This window comes from Lactuca virosa, chromosome 3, assembly GCF_052849685.1.
Source record: "Lactuca virosa cultivar CGN04683 chromosome 3, Lactuca_virosa_CGN04683_v6, whole genome shotgun sequence".
NCBI classification, from domain to species: Eukaryota; Viridiplantae; Streptophyta; class Magnoliopsida; order Asterales; family Asteraceae; genus Lactuca; species Lactuca virosa.
Genome location: NC_136428.1, coordinates 159,904,052 through 159,921,242, shown reverse-complemented (window position 1 = coordinate 159,921,242; position 17,191 = coordinate 159,904,052).

Sequence of the window (17,191 nt, the reverse complement as noted above, 5' to 3'; positions counted from 1 at the left end):
TTCCACTCACAAGAACCACCACAAAGGGACCAAAAACATAATGAAAACCAGCTAGCTAGATCTACATGAAAAAGTTGTCAAGGTTGAGACTTTATACCTCCAGAAGTTAGATCTAGGTGAGCAAAGCCTGGATCCAAAAGCTCTAAGTCAAGCATTGACTCTTCAAGAAGTTCCTTCTTTCTCTTCAAGCATCAAAACACACAAAAATCACCATAAATCTCAATAAATGCACAAATGGGGGCTAGGGTTTCTATCTTAGGGTTAGAGAGGATGGAGGCTGAATGAAATGAGGGTTGGAGGTGAGTTAAGGTCTTTAAATAGGGTCCAAGACCCTAAATTAGGGTTTTAATCAGGCCTGATGAACGCAGCGCATTACCTTGGGGAACGCAGGGGCATTACCTAATGCTCCCGCGTCCAAATTCATGTGTACGCCAAGCGTTCTACCCTTGTACGCCATGCGTACCCGGTTTGGTCCAAACCCTTCTAACTTCAAATGATCATAACTTTTGCATCCCTTATCAGTTTTTGACGTTCTTTATATCCACGGAAAGGTAACGAGAAGCCCTACACTTCTATAAACTTTATTTCATCTGAAAACAAACCGAACTTAAATAAAAAATTCATAAAATGCCCGAACCAACGCCTTTCTCGATACCCTTGGGCTCTAAAGTATAAACCGAACCCTTTCATAACATAACCAACATCACCCACATCCAAATGGGCCTTAAAATTCCTTTCCAAGGATCTAAGCCTTATGATAACTAATGATCGGGTCATGGTCCCGAATAATGAAGCGATTTCAAAACCGAGCATTACAGAATGATGTAGTGTTTTTGAGCCAAGGAAGGGAGACGTGTGGACTAGTTTAGGTCTTGCTTATTCCTTCTTGATCCAAGGGAAGTAAGAGAGGTTAGTAGTTCCTGTAGTTAGAAATGAATTCTCGTCTTCTACTTTCAGAGGGACGACATAAGGATGAGAATGGTTTTGCATAGGGTAAGACCTGTGAGCTTTGGGCAACATGGTTGATGCTGAGAGAGGCCTTCTCTACTAGGGAGACAGATATGTTCATAGAATCTAAGTTATGAGCGAGAGAGCCAAATCTTCTCGACTCCATTTTTTGTGATGTGTTGTTTTTCTTTCTTGATCAGTGGATGTGATTTTTGACATGGGGGGAGTCTCCGCTCCGGTTTGGCATACATACTGGTTTCGAAAGTCTTTGGGTGTTAGTTGCAGTTTCAGACCTCCGATGTGGTAATGGAACGAGCAAGAAGTGATTAGTGTTGGAAGGTACCTCGAAGGGATTCGGAGGAAGGGCTGTCGCAGGGTGAATGGTAAGGACGGTGAAATCTAATTTAAGTGGGGAAGAACTGTAACACCCGTTTCCTAGGTCAGATCAGTGTGGGGCATTAAGAAGTTTAAGGCATGGTTTTGGGAAAATCCATGGGTCACGACGTGACCATAGGTGGTCACGACGTGACAGGCCAAATGAAGTCACAGGGTGACAATTAGCTGGTCACAACCTAAAGAGGGCGACAGCCCAAGCCCATGATCTTTTAGGATTTGTTTTGTATTTAAGCACCCTAAACTCGGTTTTAGGGTTCATTTCTCAACCTCTATATCTCTAAACCTCAGAAATGCTAACCCTAGTTCTTCATGGTGGTTTTTGGTGCTCATTTAGTGATTTTTGGATCTTTGAGGAAGAAGACGACTCCTTGGGTGCATCCTTTTGGCAATCAAGCTCCTCCCTCATGACCTTTCAGTGCTTTTGGACCCATGTATGTCATAAAGCTTCTACCTTTATCTGTAATGCATACTAGATCTAAGGTTTATGCTTTCCTTTTTATGGATGGGTTTGATAGCATGCGTGGGATTCATAAAGTTAGCAAATTTTGGGTCATTGAAGCATTTCCTTTTACTATGAGTTTAGATATGAGATTTGGTTTCGATTTAGACTCCAAGCATGAGTTTTGATCTCATTTACCCTCTTATTGACATAACTGGTGTTCAAGTCATGCGTTGGACATGCATGTCTGTAAAGCTATGATTTTTATGGTCCTTAGTGTTAGGGGAGACCATCTAGAAATTCTCAAGGAATGACTTAAGGGATTAAGAGCTTAATGCTCAAAGTTGGCATGAGCAGATCTCACGATGTGAGCAATAGCCTATCACGTCATGAGATGTGATCTTTACGACTATTTTCTCATTTTCCAGTCACGACGTGACCTATGGGTGGTCACGACGTGATCATTGGCTGATGTTGAATTTTTTTTACCATGGTTGAATTTTGGTCAAACTAAGGGTTTTGGACTTCATACTGACAGAGTTCTCTTTATTGATGTTAGGTGCCATGCATGATCAGTCTTTGCTAAGTGAGAGCTATGGAATTTAGCTGCTATTTGTGAGGTGAGTTATCTCACTATACTTGCCTATGTGGTTGTATGTATTGACTAGCTGGGTCTTATATGTTTATTATTGTTGCGTGTGAATTGAGTTGTTGATAACTCCTGGACTGCTGTAAGTCCACGGGATTGCTGATAGTCCCTAGTGTTGCTGAAAACCCATGAGGTGTGTTGTTAATCCGTAGGGTGTGATGTTAGCCACTAGGACTGCTGATAGTTCCTACGATAGCTGAAGACCCATAGTTATTATATTGCATGTTGTATGTGATATTCAGAATTTCTGATAGTTTCAAGGCTGTTGTTATATGTTGTGTTGTATGTGATATTTGGGGAACTCACTAAGCCATGTTCTTACAGTTGTGGATTAAATATTTTTACAGGTACTAATTTGGTTTGCGAAGGCGGGACTGTACAAACATATCAACAACTTTATGATTCGAGATTCTGCGTTGTCTTCATTATAACTTTGATTTATGAATAATGATTTTTGAACAAATGGTTTATTTTGAATGTATCATTATTTAAAATGAAAAATTTAGCCTGGGTTTTCTGGATGTTACAATACTAGTATCATTCGATATGCTCTAATCATACGACTTATATGGCCTTCATGTATAATCATGACATATATGATTAATCTAATTGCAACAACATATGGAATACAATCATATTATCTAGTTCTAAAACTTGTACTACAATTTTGAGGAGTGCTCAAAATCATGTGATGTGGCATTTGACAAGATAACTCTCTTAGAGTCTTTTATCTTAAGCTCTTTAAGATCTTTGACAATTAATGCAATTTTACTTAATCCTTTAAGTTGCTATGATTTATCCATATAGATCCTTATTCCAAAAATTAGTCTGTCAATCACATATAAGACTAGGAATGTTACTATGCTCCCAGTAACTTTATAAAAAACACAAGAATCATCTTAATTTATAATTAAATCACACTATGTACTTATATTATAAGAAAGAAGATTCTTACTTTGAGATGTTAGCTTAAATCTGGAAAGATTTTCATTCATATATGTTTTCTCCTTTGAAAACTCACTTACTCTTTATATTCGTAATATATTGAGGAAGATTAATCACTCCCATACTTGATAATCATACATGAATGCATCTCTATGTGTTTCATTAGTTTCTGATCAACTATTGAGTAGATTTAACAACAGCTGAAAACTTGCTAGTTCCAAACTATGATGCATTTAGCTTATGGTTATTTAGCTCTTAAAGTTCCATGTTGCTCCCACTTAGAAAAAGAACTTTCTAAGCACTTGTCTTCTGCAATGACAATTATTGGGATTAGTAGAAACTTCATCTTAAACAATCATTTAGGACAATCTACATAAATGCAGTTAGTGGATGCTAGAGTGGTTAAGCTTATTGTCTAACATAAGCTCTATAACTCCACACCTTTTAGATAAGGATAAACCATTAAATCCTTAGTCTAATGAAAATACATGTCATGTATATATCCTCCATATTAATTATCGAGAAACTCTTATCGTATTTACCGAATAACTAATTTATACTTTTAACAAACAAGAAATCTACTATGTCATTTTATAACCCTATATATTCATTAAATCGATTTCTATAATACTTCTTAGTTATGACTAACACTTCCACGAACGCGTTAATCATAACTTGTTATTTTTCCCCAACAACAACTTTGACATTTTTCTTATACATGACTTGGATAGTTTGCATCTACATCCTTTCATGATATTATCATCAAGAAAACTTATATTTTTCTTAACTTAATAAATACACATATTATAGTGTTTATAACAATTTTTTCACCATATGTATATATTTTGACATATTTATTGTTGGATTAGGTGTCTAAGCCCATAACTATAATTGGTATGTACTTGACCCGAGAGTAGCATGGTCTTTTTGGGTTGCCTTCACCAGTGCAATTTGATAGGATGAACTTTTGATAAGAGGTTATTTATGATTTATTAATATATTACAAGTATAATATATTAATATGAAATCATATTATTTAATTAGTATTGATCAGGAATTAATTTAGTGATCAAAAGATACTAATTAAATATACGGGGACTGATTAAGTAAATCAATGATTCTTATAGTGTGGGCCAATGATCCATGGTTATTTAGGATGGGCTAAACCAATATGATAGTCCATAGATAGTCCATGGATGTTTAACCCATGGATCCTAAGTAATATGAAAGGTCATGGTGCATTAGGGTTTGCATTGATGTAACCCTAGTCTTTGCCACACTATAAAAGGAGTCCCTTAGCCTCTAAAACCGGCCTATGTGTTCTTTAGAAGAGTCATAACCGATTTTTGTGATAGCTAGTCACTTCTCATTAGCCTCCTCTTGTATTTGGTGTTTGTGACACATTAAAGGCATCACATTTGAGGTGCTAAAGCTTTTGAAGGCTAAGAACTACAAGTCCTACTAAGAGGTAAGTTTTTCTAACTAGTTATATTGTTCAATTGTCAAATTGTATGCTAGTTAGGATGTATGCTTTGGAAAATAAAATTGCATGTATAGTTAGAGAAAACTTAGATCCAAAGCATCTAGGATTGCATGTGCACCATAAGCTTGTTAGAGTGCTCAAAACCCTTCAATGGTATCAGAGTTTAGGATAGTTTTCTATTATATTGATGCTAATGTATTATTTTTCAAAGCTGAAAATCTGTTCTGACAGTACCTACTCGACGAGTACATGCTTGGACTCGATGAGTAGATGAATTTTGCCTTGAAGTCGACGAGTCCATAGTTGGGCTCGACGAGTTGTATGATCAGACAGCAGGTTTTCAGGTTTTTTGCCCAGAATTGGATTAGGATCATTACCACAAACTGTTTTGAATCATAAAATCTGTTTTTTATATGGTAGTGATCATCCTCATCCAATTAAAAGATAATTGTCAAAATATCAAGATTTGTATTAGTTTATATGATAGGCTAATTTCTTGTAAAATTGTTGATGTGAATTATCTTGACTTATGAGTTTAACTAGATTATAAGACAATTTTATTAGTTAATATATTGATCTAAATGCCTTTAATGAATTCCATAACTTGTCCTCAAGTTATGGAAAATGAAAAGTCTCATTTTTAAATTTCATTAAACTCATAAGTTATGGAAATGAAAAGCTTTGAAGAGTTTCAAAAACTTTCCGTCAAGTTTTGGAATTTGTAACGTCACACTTATGAATACTTTAAATCCAACCCCTAGAATTTTAAAAGTTTAATATTCAACCCTTATACTATCATCATATTAAAAGTTTAATTATTATATATATGTATAAGATAATTCAGTCTTACCGTTAATAGGCCTCATTCACGAAGCTGGTCTATATGGGGGTATAATGTTACTGCCTATAAAATGGTGGTTTAATGGGTGTCCACTCTCACCCACTGCTTCCTTGACTGGTGGAGGGTCGTTAGCCGAACGGGTAGGATAGGACATTAATTCTCGTTAAAAGTATAATGATAATTATAAAGTAACTAAATGTATTATTAAATTCTCAATCTTAGTTACTTTAGGAAAAATGTGAAAATGATGCTATTCCATGAAATTGCACTTTGCACCTTGCCAAGTCGTTAATGGAGCATGTGTGGTTAACCGGCACATTAACTTGAACTAGTAAGGGTGGCAAAGGGTAGCTTGATGTTTGTCATAGATCAATGGAGCGTGTGTGGTTAACCAGCACATTGATTAGGTGATAAATGACATCGAGTGTACCAAGCACATTTGCATGGTTATTCACACATTGTTTGTGATCCTTGGTACCCAGTCACAAACTTGAAGGGCATAATCGAGATTTAAAGATGCCATTGGAAGGTTCAATGAATCTCAAAGGAATCTAGGAATTTCAATTTATTCAAAAACCTAATAATCAATTTCGTCTTTCATGGTAGAAATTGGTAAATCGTCATTTACCTACCTTCAAATATTTTGCAATTGGATTACGGCATCCCTCTTCCAAATTGTAAACTATTGTGTTCGGTCCTAGCCTTAATATTTCATTTAGGTGTTATATTAAGGACTCTTATCTAATCTAAACTTTGTCTTTCTTTTTCACATGTCTTCCAACAATGTTTCTGGTTAAAACCCTTATGGCTCTTTCTCTCTCATGAACTTGTGTAGGAGAGTCATCTTTGATGGTACCAACTTCAATGACTAGATTAGGAACATCAGGATGGTCACTCATTATGAGGACAAGGAATATGTCCTCGACAAGGAGCTTAAGGAAATTGATGAGTCTTCTGCTACTCTTGAGGAGATTGCTGAGTATAGGACTCATGAGAAGGATGCCACTAAGGTGTCTTGTATCATGTTGGCCACTATGACAACTACACTCCAAAAGTCCTATGAGGACTTCTACCCTTTTGAGATGCACCAAGACTTGATGGAAAGATACCATGAAAGTGCTCGTCACGAGAGGTATGAAATCATCGCCTCCATGATAACAACAAAGATGAAGGATGGAGAGTCCATCACAGCCCACTTGCAAAAAATGCAAAGGTTTGTGGACCGCTTGCTGAAGTTGAATGTGAACTTCGATGTTATGATCAGTTGGCTATAGATATCATTCTACACACTTTACCTCCATGTTATGATCAGTTCCGTATGACCTATCATATGAATAAGGAGGAGATCACTCTTAGCAAGCTTCATGGCCTTTTGAGGACTGCTGAAAGTAGTCTCAAAGGTAAATTTGTTGTTACTACTCCTACTGCTACTGCCCCTGTCTTGGCAATTGGACATGGGAAAAGGAAGAAGAGTAAGGCTCCCTCTAAGAGCCGCAAGGGAAAGTCTCTTGATGGATCCTCTTCCAGTGGGACCAAAGTTGGCTCTGCTAATCCCTCTACCAACCCGAAAGAAGCAGAGTGCTTCTATTGTCATGATAAAGGGCACTGGAAGCGAAGCTCTCCCAAATAATTGTAGGATGTCAAGGATGGGAAGTTTAAGCCCACCCATGCAGATATTTATACTATTCTATCTAATAACTCATCACATTCTTGTTCTTAGGTCCTTGATACAGTTTGTAGATTTCACATTTGTTCTGATTTGCAAGGACTAAAAAGAAGTAGGGATATGGAGCACAGGAAGATGAACTTGATCATGGGGAATAGGAAAATGTCGCATGTCACCAAGATTGGAGTTTATTCTTTATTGCTTAGTAGTGGCTTGGAATTAGATTTGAATAATTGTTGCTACTCGTCTGATATGGCGAGAAATTTTATTTCCTTTCATGGTTTGTACAAACAAGGTTTTAGTTTTTCATTTGATAATGAAATTGGCGCTATTAATGCTTTTTATAATGGTGTTTTTTTAAAGCATTTCCTTGTAATGGTGTATATGAAACTATGATGGTTGTAGACAACTTAGGAAATAATGTGTTACACATTGATTCTTCCAATAGTTTGGATAAGGTATGCTTGTGGCAATGTCGTATTGGACATGTCAACAAGAAGCGCATAGGCCAACTCCAAAAAGCTGGAGTCTTGGAGTCGTTCGACTTAAGGTCGGATGACACTTGCGAATCTTTTTTGCTTGGAAAGATGACCAAATCACCCTTCACTGGTACTTGCGAAAGGGGTGAAGGTTTGTTGGATCTCATACACACCGATGTGTGTCGACCTTTCATAACTGCCACAAGGGATGCTAACCGCTTCTATGTGACTTTTATTGATGATTACAACAGATATGGCTATATCTACTTAATCAAGCATAAGTTAGAAACCTTTGAAAAGTTCAAAGAGTTTAAACAAGAAGTGGAGAATCAGCTAGGCAGGAAGATAAAGATGCTCCGATCCGATCGGGGTGGTGAGTATCTTAATATCGAGTTCCAAGACTATCTGAAGGGATCTTGAATTGTTTCATAATTGATGCCACCTAGGACACCACAACTTAATTGCATGACTGAGAGGCGCAATCGAACCTTGTTGGACATGGTTCGTTCCATGATGAGTCGAGCTTCGTTACCTATCTCATTTTGGGGGTATGCCTTAGAGACAACCGCCCATATGCTTAATCTAGTCCCAACTAAGAAGGTTGCCAAAATACCTCATGAGATGTGGACATGGAAGGTTCCCTCGTTAACACACATCAAGGTTTGCAGTTGTGAGGCTTTCGTGAGACGCGAGACTCATGATAACCTCGAACCACGTACTGAGTGGTGTATTTTCATCGGCTACCTACATAAATCAATTGGATATCACTTCTATGGACCGAGTGACAATGTTGTCTTCGTTGCGAGGAGAGGAGTATTTTGCGAGAGAGAACTCATAGGCCAAGGGGACAGTGGGAGGCAAATTGACCTTGAAGAGCTTCAAGAGTCAAGCCGTGAAGGAACCTCAAACACTAGCGATCAACCTGGGGAGGAAACTGCTGTTGAACCAGTTGACCAGTTTGTACCTCTGAGGCGCTCCAGTAGAGTTAGTGTTCCACCAGTGTTATTGTTGGATTAATGTCTAAGTCCATAACTATATTTGGTATGTACTTGACCCGACCCGGCATGGTCCATTTGGGTTGCACTTCACCGGCACAATTTATATGGATAGTCTTTTGAGAATAGTATATTTATGATTTATATTAATATATTATAAGTTCTAATATATTAATATGGAATCATATTATTTAATTAGTATTGATCAAGAATTAATTTAGAATTAATTAAGTGATCAAAAAGAACTAATTAAATATGGACTCTTATATATATGGAATGGGCCAAGTTCATTTAGGTTGGGCTAAGCTTTCATGGATGGTCCATGGAGCTTTTAACCCATGGATCCTATGTAAATGAAAGGTCATGGGTATTAGGGTTTACATGGATGTAACCCTAATCCTCCATAATATATAAAGGGGTCCTTGGGTCACAAAAATTGGCACAAGTGTGTGAAAATAAGAGTGGGCCGATTTTAGTGTGCATACATATTCTCTCAAGTTCTTCCAAGGTGTTTTGGTGATTTGTGATTCCATTTGAGGCTTCCACACTATTGGGGCTAAGCTCTTAAAGCTTGAAGACATCAAGCTACATCAAAAGGTATGTCATCTAACTAGAACTTTGTAGTATAGGTGCTTCATAATATGCTAGTTAGGATGAAACCTTGGAATAGTTAATATTTGCATGTATAATAGAGAAAACATAGATCCAAGGTTTATAGGGTTGCATGTACACCATAGGAGTGTTAGAATGCTCAAAACCCAATAGTGGTATCAGAGTCATGGGTTGTTTTCTATTATATTTGATGCAAATGTATTTTTTTTTTCAAGTTGAAGGAAAAAAAAGGAAAAAAAACATGAAGTTTGTCATATTTTAAGATAATTACTTGATTTTATGAAAAACTAATTATTTTTAAAATTTGAGTCACTTTACTATATGAGTTGAATTAGGTCAAATTTAGTAAAATATAAAATGATATGATTATTTTATTAGTTTTAAAAGTTTGATCTAAAGAGTTTTTTGAAACCTCCATAAGTTATGGATATGAAAAGGTTTTAAAAAAAATTGATTCAATGTTTTTTATGGAGTTACAAAACTTGGTCTTAATGTTTTAAAATTCCATAACTTGTTCTTAAGTTATGGAACATGAAAAGTTTTTTTTGTGTTACCTTGTTTTATGAGTTAATTTAGATTGATGAAAAATATTATTTGTTAAGTTGCTTTCAATCCATATTAATCTAAAAGAAGTTCATAAAAGGTGTTTTTGTAACTTTTCTTCAAGTCACATAAAAGGTCACATTTATGAATCTTAAAACTCATAAAAGTGACATAGGTTACACAAAAATGAAGAGTTTTTTTTTTCATTAAACTATTTTATGACTCCATAACTTGTCCTCAAGTTATGGATGTTTAAGAGTCACTTCTTTAAAAGTGTTATTAAAGAATAAGAGGTTACATAAAAATGAAGAGTCTTCATTTTAATGAACTATTAAACTCATAAGTTATGAAATGAAAGGTTTTGAATAGTTTCAAAACTTGCCCTCAAGTTTTGGAATTTGTAAAGTCTCACACACATTAATGCTTTAATTCCAAACTCTATAATTTTAAAAGTTAAAATTCAAACTTTATGAAATTCATTAAATTAGTTAAAGTGCTTAATTAAAAGAGTTAATAATTCCATAAAGACATGGTTTAAGTTTAATTAAATTAAGAGTATAGTTTAATTAATAGATTAAACCACCAAGTATTTTAAATGTCTAAAATACACCCTTATACTATTATAATATTAAAAGTTTAATATATTATATGTATAAGAGCAAGTCGTCTTACCATTAGCAGGCCTCATTCACGAAGCCGGTCTATAAGGGGGTATAAGGTTACTGCCTATAAAATGGCAGTTTAATGGGTGTCCACTCTCACTCACCGCTTCCTTGACCGGTGGAGGGTCGTTAGCCGAACAGGTAGGACAAGGACTATAATTATCCCTTCATTATAAGTATAATGATAAATACTAAGTAACTAAACACTTATAAATTGTCAATCTTAGTTACTTAGGAAAATGTGAATAAGGTGCTAATCCATGAAATTACACTTTGCACTTTGTTTAAGCTGTTAGTGGAGCGTGTGTGGTTAACCGGCACACTAACCTGGACTTAACAAGGTAGGCAAAGGGTAACTTAATGTTTATCATAGTATCGTTGGAGCGTGTGTGGTTAACCGGCACATCGATTGAGGGGTAAATATTAAGGGTACCAAGTATATTTGCATGGTTACTTCACACCTTGTTTTGTGATCCTCGGCATCCCAGTCACAAAACCTGAAGGGCACACTCGAGATTGAAACATGCCATTGAAAAGTTCAATGAATCTCAAAAGAATCTAGGAGTTTCAAAACCAATTAAAACCTAATAATACATTTCGTTTATCTTGGTGGAAATTGGTGAATCGTCATTCACCTACCTTCAAATATTTTATAGCTTGGATTACGGCATCCCTCTTCCAAGTTATAAAATAGTTTGTTGGGTCCTAGCCTTAATATATCATATTGGGTGTTATATTAAGGACTTAAATCAACTTTACGTGAATTTCTCCCATTGTTGATGTCTGGTTTAGACAACAATGATCTTCCCAAACCAAGGTTTCCTAATGAATATGACTTCCCGAGTTTGGCTCATGGAAGTCATACTTCTCTTCCTCCACCTCCTCCAATTATTCTCCCTAACCTACAAGTTCAAGGTCACTCAAGCCCTAATGGCAAGCAAGGTCTATGTGTGATCACATCTTAGAGATGAAGTCACATATTGACAAGCCGGGAGAGTTGGGTGTCAAAGTCTTGAGAAAGTTGGATGTTCAATCACTTTCTAAGTCACATAGTGAGTTCCTTTGGGACTACTACGAAACAGACTATGACATGAACCTTAATGATCATATCTATTTGCTCGGTGCTGCTGAATCAGCAATGATTTGGAACGATAGTAAAGCAAATTTGTTTAGAAGATCAACTTCCCAAAAACTCTATGGACAGTGACAATAGTGACACTGGAAATCCAGAAAAAACATTCTCTTCCCAATGGAAAGGGATTGGCCATAGTCAACCCGGTTGACCAAATGGTAAAGAGAAAGGCTAAGTCTGAGATAGTCCCATTACCAAAGGGTCCATATGTTTATTTTTCCAAAGGAAGGGGCGTTGATTGCAAAGCTGCCAAATTTACCTAAGGATGTTAAATTCAATAAGTTTGACTCTACATCAGGTAGAGCCCATTATCTACCTCTGTTAAGTTCTATTCTGAGATCCTCATTACATGATGTGACTGGGTCACATGTTGATGTTTTAAGAATCAAAGAATAGAGAGAAATATTAAAGGAAGTATATGTTGATTCTGATCGCGAAGGTGGATTTCGATCGCATCAGAATTTTGAGCAGTTGCTTAAGAAGTTATGATATATTGCTAAGGAATAGATAACAACAATTTTCCATGTGGATTGTAAGGATAAGTTTTTCCGCAAAGTTTTAAAATAAAAGAAAATTGTTTAATTTTATTTATTTGAAGTATCCTTACAATGGCATTTGTGGAAAATTGTTGCTTATATGATTCCACTGACAGCAATATTGGAAAATGGATTTGATTCTTTCATTTGTGGTAGTGTCTAAATTTACCAAATCAGGAAAGTTCCTCATCGCCCAAGTTTCAATTGGACCAAAACTTGGAATCATGCAAGTTGAATAGTATAATGAATGAGAACTTTCAAGCATTGGGAAATCAAGACTAATTACTTGTTCACATGGATGTGTGAGTCAAGTGAAGGAATAAAGGGATCGAATACACCTTCTTGTGCACTGGTCATGTCCACCACAAAGCTCGTTAAGACTATTTGATTTACTAAAGTTTAGTAAATATGGTTATACTTACAAGTTTAAGTATAATTCTGAAACATTGGAAAAGTCTCAATGTATGGTAGAACGAATGGGAAGAATCAAATTAGGCAGAAAGATAAAAGTTTCTCAAATCTGAAAAGATGGGAGAGTACTTTAGTATCATGTTTGTGATCATCTTAATGATTTAGAAATCATATCACAATTAGTCCTCTAAAGGTCATCTTAGTGTATTCTTATGATTAAGAAGAGGAGTCATGAATTGTTGAAATGGTTAGATCAGGAAGATGAGTCATACTTCGTTCCAAAACAATTCTTAGAGTCATACTCCAAGATTGTAACTTGAGTGACATATCTTAAAGAAAGGTTTAAAACACTTGTCAAATGTAAGAGTAAAACTGTTCTACTCTTGTACATTTGAAATTGGTAAGTTGTGATGTTTTGGATAAAACAAAGACCAACTAAGGCCAATTGTGTGAAGTGTTTGTCTTGATAAAGAATCCGCACTATCTCTTGAATATTTGGCAAGATAGTCTTATATGTCAAGAGGATAGTGGGAGTCTTAAAGATCCTAAAAAGAATTTCAAGAACTAATCAAGAATAAAACCTGAGTTTCTTCACTAGCACACGACTTGAGGTTTATAACCTATCGTGTTGACATCTTCTGTGCCCATTCCAGTTAAAGTTGGCTTTGCATAGGAGTTCTGAAAGTTCTCAATTGGTTGCATAACAACTTGGAAGCAATGGCAGGCCCTGTACTGCCAGGTGGCAAGAAGTTAAGATTGCATAAGTTCAGTCCATATGAGTTTGGATTTGTCATTATCCTTGTCTTGTGACTATGGTTTTGACGATTCACATGGATAAGAACACATACACCATAAAATCTAAGGGTCATAAGGTTTCTCTCCGATTCATGAAAATGATGGTGAGGAAACACTTCCACCAAGTAGATTTGAAGCAGATGGCAAAAGGTCTAAACAATTGAGACTATGATTACGACATCCCTTTTCATAGTTCTGAAATTGTTTAGACACACATGCATGCTATCTAAGGAAAGGTGTAAGATTTTCATAAAGTTTTATCAAAGCATCTCGTATCAGAAATCTAAACTTTGGTAAGAAAGTCAATAAAGTATTGATTTCTAGAAGTCCAGCTGATTTCTGAGTACATGTCAAAGCTAGTGGAGCTGATAAAATCCATGAAGTGATTCAAATGAGCGCGGGTTGAATCCAATACTCAGAACTTATGAGCACTCATGAGTGTTGTAGCACCACTTTGTCCACCAACTTGGACCTCTACAAACCAACCCATGACAGTCTTGATTCATATCTACTTCCAACATATGAACGACTGTGGATGGTTTGAATAACTTAATCATTCAGGAAGAGCGACTTAGTTATTCTGGAAGTCAAAACATGCAAAGTGAATTATACTTAAGGGAGCAACTTTATACTCATTATTCATTGTTGCAAGTTAGCAATGTTAATTATAGAAAACAAAAGTTTCAATTCGTGAGGCTGCAGGGATTGAAAAAGTTGTTTTGCTATAATTAAGGGAGAGGATATACTTCATTTCAGTTCTAAAGGCTTAGATTGAGACCTTGATCATCTTTAGTCAAGAATATATATATGAATTTCATGTTGGATTGGTTCAACTTAAGGAAATTCTATATATTTCGTTCTCAAAATTCGATTATGATTACGGCATCCCTCTTCATAGTCAAATTTTGAAAACATGGCAAATAAAAATATTGTAGCAAAAGACTGGTCTAGAATCATGTCTTTATGTGAGACATCATGAATCGTGTACCACTTGCTTTGGGTACAGGATCGATTGCATGTGCTATAATATTTGTCATTTCTAAATTTTTCCAAATGCCCAGAGGCATTAAGAAGGGAAAAAGTCTAGAATTGGATATGACTAAAATGATTAAGCAATTGTCGAGGACAATCTGAGGTTTACCAAAGATTGGTTGCTCAGGGACTGTTGGAAGTACAGTGCTAATTTTGATTACGGCATCCCTCTTCATAGTCAAATTTTGAAAACATGGCAAATAAAAATATTGTAGCAAAAGACTGGTCTAGAATCATGTCTTTATGTGAGACATCATGAATCGTGTACCATTTGCTTTGGGTACAGGATCGATTGCATGTGCTATAATATTTGTCATTTCTAAATTTTTCCAAATGCCCAGAGGCATTAAGAAGGGAAAAAGTCTACAATTGGATATGACTAAAATGATTAAGCAATTGTCGAGGACAATCTGAGGTTTACCAAAGATTGGTTGCTCAGGGACAGTTGGAAGTACAGTGCTAATTTTGGAAGGACCATATTGACATATTCTGAAAAGAGGCATCTCTTGTTCAGAAGTGATAGTCAAAATGAGAATATGGAGTTGTCTCCATAGGTGGAAGTTATCTGTGTAAGATTAGAAAACTTAATGCAAGAAGCATGTCCAAAGCAATGTACTTTGAATATGAGACTTAGTTTCCATGGAGTTGATCTCCATTGGAATACCTTATAATGACTGTTGACAAGTCTTTGTGACTTTGTACATATTCATTACAGGAGGGTCAGTGCATATAAGTTTAAAATCTAAACAGATTTCGATAAATGATAGGAATTTGAAATTCTCACATTTTTCGATAAGGATTTGGGAGTGTGAAATTAGAATCATTGAAATTATGTTCAATTGGTTTATTTCACAAAGTAAGGATCATAGACAAACATAGAGTGCATACTTAGTGTATGGCAAAGCTATTGTTAAGAAAAACATAGTGTACATGCTTGGAGCATGGGACAACTAGTGTTTTTAATTCAAGTATAAAGTTGATAAAACCGAAACAATGAATAATGAGTAATCAGTATGGTGATAAATAAAAGTGTTTATTTATATTCATAGGGTTTGATACCATATTTGATTCATTTATTCTTGTGTTTCACTTTGCATGTTTTGACTTCCAGAATAACTAAGTCGCTCTTCCTGAATGATTAAGTTATTCAAACCATCCACAGTCGGTCATATGTTGGAAGTAGATATGAATCAAGACTGTCATGGGTTGGTTTGTAGAGGTCCAAGTTGGTGGCCAAAGTGGTGCTACAACACTCACGAGTGATCATGAGACGATAATATCTTATATTCTTCAAACCTAGAGATATGAGTTGTTACTATGAGTTGGTTATACATTGATTGCACGAAAACGCATTTGGTAACTCGATGTTATAAAACGTGCCTTTATGTATGATTCAACAAGTAGTAGAACAAGCCATATGAGTCGAAGTTTATCCATTCCTTTTACCTTCGGGATAAAAGCGATATCTGTGGGCCCCTCGATGATTTAGCGATGACACATGTGAGTGCTTGGCCAAGCCAGGACTGATTTGATTTGTTCAATCAGTCAGTCATCATAAATCGAAAATCGGGAAACAACAAATGGACAGAGAGAATGATTATAATCCATGCCTCAGTCCATATGATATCTAGAATGGAGGAATATATGATCCCTTATCTAATGGACAAGTCATTGACAAGGTCAGAGTTCGACAGCGACTTTAAGAGCTACGATTGCCAGTTAGGTTTTGAAGTCATACTCAATAATAGTTTTAGACTTATCCAAGTGGGAGACTGTTGGATTAATGTCTAAGTCCATAACTATATTTGGTATGTACTTGACCCGACCCGGCATGGTCCATTTGGGTTGCACTTCACCGGCACAATTTATATGGATAGTCTTTTGAGAATAGTATATTTATGATTTATATTAACATATTATAAGTTCAAATATATTAATATGGAATCATATTATTTAATTAGTATAGATCAAGAATTAATTTAGAATTAATTAAGTGATCAAAAAGAACTAATTAAATATGGACTCTTATATATATGGAATGGGCCAAGTTCATTGAGGTTGGGCTAAGCTTTCATGGATGGTCCATGGAGCTTTTAACCCATGGATCCTATGTAAATGAAAGGTCATGGGTATTAGGGTTTACATGGATGTAACCCTAATCCTCCATAATATATAAAGGGGTCCTTGGCTCACAAAAATTGGCACAAGTGTGTGAAAATAAGAGTGGGCCGATTTTAGTGTGCATACATATTCTCTCAAGTTCTTCCAAGGTGTTTTGGTGATTTGTGATTCCATTTGAGGCTTCCACACTATTGGGGCTAAGCTCTTAAAGCTTGAAGACATCAAGCTACATCAAAAGGTATGTCATCTAACTAGAACTTTGTAGTATAGGTGCTTCATAATATGCTAGTTAGGATGAAACCTTAGAATAGTTAATATTAATAGAGAAAACATAGATCCAAGGTTTATAGGGTTGCATGTACACCATAGGAGTGTTAGAATGCTGAAAACCCAACAGTTATATGGTTTCCATATAACATTTGAGGGTGATACATTTATCAGTGATAGCACACTGGTAAATTTGGATGAACCTAACAATTACAAGGAAGCCATGGCAGGCCCCGAGT